The 4,664-nt window shown below is 46.5% G+C and overlaps 1 non-coding gene across 1 annotated transcript; it reads right to left on the bottom strand.

The window, feature by feature from the left end:
- Positions 1-937: 937 nt before the first annotated feature.
- trnan-guu (transfer RNA asparagine (anticodon GUU)) lies at positions 938-1,011 on the bottom strand. The gene has a single exon. It is a non-coding gene; the product is annotated as a tRNA-Asn (tRNA).
- Positions 1,012-4,664: the final 3,653 nt, after the last annotated feature.

Genomic DNA, 4,664 nt, shown 5'->3' on the forward strand with positions numbered 1-4,664 from the left:
TGGTCAAAAGCCTCCACTCATCAAACAGCTGGTGTGTTGGTGGATCTGTGGATCCTGCTGGAAGAAGCAGGGTGGAGCTCTGAATGCTTCCTGTCTCAAAGAGCTTCTCTGTGCAGCTCCCATCAGCTCCTAAAAACAGGAAACCAGCAGATTCACTGTTGAACGGTGGCATTAAAATGTCTCAAAAGCTGTCCTGTCCACCATTTGTTGGTGCAAAGACATTTAAAAACACCAGTTGAACATTTTCCAAAGTTGCTCTCACCTTCTTTCAAACACCTGGAATGATTTCCTCCAAATCAAAAGAAACTGGTAAAAAAACAACAACAAAAACCTCCTGGAGAATCAAACTCCAGCCTCTGCTCCAACTGGACTTGGGACTTCAAATGACCCCCATTCACTGACTGTTGTGCTGTGGGTCTCCTGGACAAACATGGCAGGATCCTCTTGATCTCCAGGAGTTTAAAAGAGCAGCTCTTTTAAAATGGGTTCTGGCTCCGTTCAGGTTTAGAGAGCTGAGACTAAAATCACACATGAATGAAAGAGGGAACCCAAGAAAACAAGTCAGCATGAAAGAGGAGCAGATTTTAAAACTCCTCATCATTTCCACCTCCAGGAGTGAAGCCTCCCAGGACCCAAGAGGCTCCAGCTGGCAGAGCTCTCACTGGTTTCTCCACCATCTCGCTAACGTGAGCTGGAGCATCTGAGAACCAAACAGTGACCCCCTTCATTCCAGAGCCGACTCCACAAACTCTGAGCCCCCACTTTACCCACAGCCAGCAGGCCTCCTCAACACTGCATGACACACGACGACTAAATTTAACACTGAAGCGTCTCATCCAGAGATCTGTGACATGAGTCTGCTGTGGAGGGTCAATCTGTCTGTCCACATTCAGATCATTAACACAGCGACTCCTAAGCACCAGTAGAGCCTGTTCATCGTCCCTGGGTGGGCTCAAACCACCAGCCTCTCGGTTAACAGCCGAGCGCGCTGACCGATTGCGCCACAGAGACTCTGAGGCACCTGCTTTTCATGAAGAGTTTTCAGGCTAAATTTCAGTGTGTGAGGTCCACACTGCACATTTGAGGGACCATGAAGGACAGAGGAGAGTCTGACTGTCATGGTGAAAGCCTTCAGCACTAGAACTGAAACAGCCCCACCATCTTAACCCCCCCAGACCAAACAGGCTTCATCAGAAACAGACACACCTCCTAGAACATCCAGAGATCATCAGTCTGATTAATAGAACATGGCAAACAAACAAGAACATGTTATTGTTTGATCAGAAGCTGAAACAATGTTTCTATGTTTGTCTGTTCTGGTCTGAATGAAAGAGGAGGTTTTCTTGGTCATGTGACGTGGATGAGAGTTCAACTAGAACTTCCTGATTCAACAGGATTTTAGTTTGTTGGGATTTTGTCAAAGACACCAACCAAACCTCTGAGTGGTGCAGATGTCTGCTGCCTCCTCAGAGCAGACTGGAGCTCAGCCTCACTCACCTGTGGGAGCCCCAGCAGAGCCACCATGTGATGGAGTTTCAGTTTAGGATCCAAGGTCCTGGATTGAATTGGTGTTTTGTGTTTTTAGGCCTCCTGGCACCATCAGTGGTAGAGCAGAGTGGTGTAGAGGAAGCGTGCTGGGCCCAGAACCCAGAGGTCGATGGATCAAAACCATCCTGTGCTAAAAGATCAAAATAAAATGAACCTGCATCTTTAGAAATGTGTGTCTGTTAAAAAGAGGTTCATAAGGATTTTGTCTTCCTCCACAATCACCAACCATTGTGAGAGTAAACAACAGTCCACTTTCTGACTGAAGCAAAAGTAGACTTTAAAAGGTTTTTCTGATTCAACATAGCAGCTAAATTTCCATTTCCATTTCCTGAACAGGACAGGTTAAAAAAAAGGGAATGTCATGACTTCCTCTGTATGTTAGAATATGAACGACTAAAAATGTTCATGCCCAGTTTTAAGTTAGAATTAAACTGAAAACACAAAAATCTTCCCTCTTCAATCCTGTCACTCAGTGTTGTAAACTGTTTCAAACAAATTCTACTGTTCAACAGTTCAAGTGTTTCTAATGAAGCTGAATGTTCTCCTCTACTTTCCTCAACTGGGTTTCTTTCATGTCCTCCTGAGATCAAAGACAGAATTCTAGGTACAAATAAAAACACTATCAAAGCCTCCTGATGACATCATCATCAATTCTGTCTTTGATCTGTGTCTGTCCAGCCTGTCCTGAGTGGATCCAACAGTTTCCCATGGGTGACTCTGTCGTGGTCTCTCTCCTCCTGCTGTCTCCAACTCTCAGAGCGCTTCTACTGGTTTCTCTCCATCGTCCCTGTTGCTAGGCAGAGCACTGGTGAGGACTGAGGCCAGTGATGTCATCACCTCCAGCTGAGACCTGCCAGGTGGTCCTGCTTCATTCAACTCTGCTGCCTCTGCCACTGCCCTGACTGGTGAGGCTGACAGCAGGTTCTCTCTCTTCTAAACTCTCTGTTTACAATGGAGGCTGAAATCCTTGTGATTGGTGGTTCAATCATCAGGTCTGTTGAACTCCCAGGAGCCATCACCTGCTGTCTTCCTGGTGCCAAAGTTGTGGACATTATTGAACGTCTCCAGGACTCATCGACCTCCACCCCTCCTGCAGGTTCTCCCTGTTCCTGTGTGGGTTCTCTCTGGTACTCCAGCTTCCTCCCAAAGTCCAAAGACATCAAGAGGGTAGTGGTTACCTGGACACTCTAAATGACTGTGAGTGTGAATGGTTGTCTGTCTGTGTGTGTTGGTCCTGGGATGGACTGGTGACCCATCAAGGGTGAACCCAGGGCTGGACTGGCCATCTGGCCGATGCACATCTTTGGGCCGGCCCATAAATGTCATAATTTTTTTTTCAAAAGTGTATAGTTTTTAATCGACCGTAACGGTATCGGAGACGCGAAACGCGGCCCATTGGTTGATTTTCTTGAAGGACATTGGGCTCGTCCAATGAAATCTCTCAGCTCTCTCTCTTTCTCTTAGTCAAGCCATGCTGTTGCAATGGAAGTGGAGGAGTCAGATCAGACAGTTGGAGACTATTTTAGTCGCCCTTCTTCCACACAGAGGACTGATTTTTTAAAGTTTCATCCTCAACAAGATTCCATAAACCCTGTCGTCCAGAGGCTCTTCGTTAGAACGGACGGCACGACGTGGAAATGGCTGACTTATTGTGGTCAACGTCATGCTTTGTTTTGTTTTGTTTGCCCTGCTTTTAGCAAGCCCAGTGATCCAAGTGTCTTCATTAGAGGCCTGACAGACTGGAGGCATGTGCACCAAAGAGTAGAGGAGCATGAGAGAGGCATGGCACAGAGGCAGTGTGCTGAGGCCTATTTTTGAAACTGCTCCAGAGCAAGACTGGCCACCTCCTTGAGGGAAGACAGCTGACAGGACACCGTGAGCAGGTTAAGAAGCAGGGCTGGACTGGGACCAAAAAATGGCCCTGGCATTTCTCATCCCTGGCAGCCCTCCATGGTTATTTACACAATATGTGTAAGCACACGCCATACCAGAGGATGTATGCGCACATTTTGAAGTTTCAAAAATAAAAATAAAGTGCAGTATTCTACATGGAAGACAGTAACCATGTTAAAAGAGTGATACTCTTTCACTACTCAGAGACCTTCTTCTTCCACTACACGTTCCAACACCTGACGTCTCTTCTTCCCAGTCCAGCCCTGGAAAGAACACGTCGAGTTTTGGAAATTCGGCTGCTTTTCTTTTCTGGAGTCTCTCTTTTTCGGCTCCTCCTTTCTCCTTCCTCTTACTGGGCAACATTCTTCATGGCTTCTGACTGCAAGGCGGCCGCTGAGTGGTGGCACTACAACTGGATGGGTCTGTTTCTCATTTTAACACAAAACAAACTAACCGCTGTTTCTGCGTTTTTACCAGAAATATATATTTTGAAATGCCTGCTCACACCGGCCCATCCGGCTACATCCACCAAACTTTACACACATAATATAATATAGTAATATAATATAATAACCCTGAACACAAGCCCCAAAGCAGTAGTTGTTTTGTTTTTCTTCATAAAGGAGGTGCACAGTCATGACTACGATATCTCTGGCAACAAACATGGAAGGGGCTTTGGGGTCTTGTGTTTCAGCTCTGTAACTTCTGGATGGCTGAAAATGTCAGAATCAGTCCTCTCACTGACATCAACCATTGGTGTGACTTTTGGTGGCTTCAGCTCAAATGAAACCAGGGAAGAGGGGCCAGACTTTGAGGAGCCCCTTAGGGTTAGTGGATGCCCCGGGACCGTGCTTGGGCCCCTTAGCACCTAGATGGCTGAAATTCCCAGCACATGCTACTCTGGGGCATCACACTATGTGTGTAAAGTTTGGTGGATGTAGCCCAAGTACAAACACCAGAACCCAGATTTGATCCTCAATTCTGCTCCAAAAGGCTCTCGGAGTGCAGAAGTCCCAGACCCTGATTTTGCCCAGTTTCACAAGGGGATAGTTTTTTCTCTTTGAACCTAGGAAGTTGAAATTTTAGTGTGTTGTTCTGTCCTCCATAAGGATCACATCTGTGCTGGTTTGACCCCCCTAAGTCCTTTCTGCTGTCCATAAAGGGCGTGGCAAAGTCCAGTAAAGTCTTTAACTTAAGCATCATAACTGGTCAAAGTTGCTCCA

This window comes from Aulostomus chinensis, chromosome 1, assembly GCF_037954235.1.
Source record: "Aulostomus chinensis isolate RoL2024-O1b breed Wild chromosome 1, RoL_Achi_v1.0, whole genome shotgun sequence".
NCBI classification, from domain to species: domain Eukaryota; kingdom Metazoa; phylum Chordata; class Actinopteri; order Syngnathiformes; family Aulostomidae; genus Aulostomus; species Aulostomus chinensis.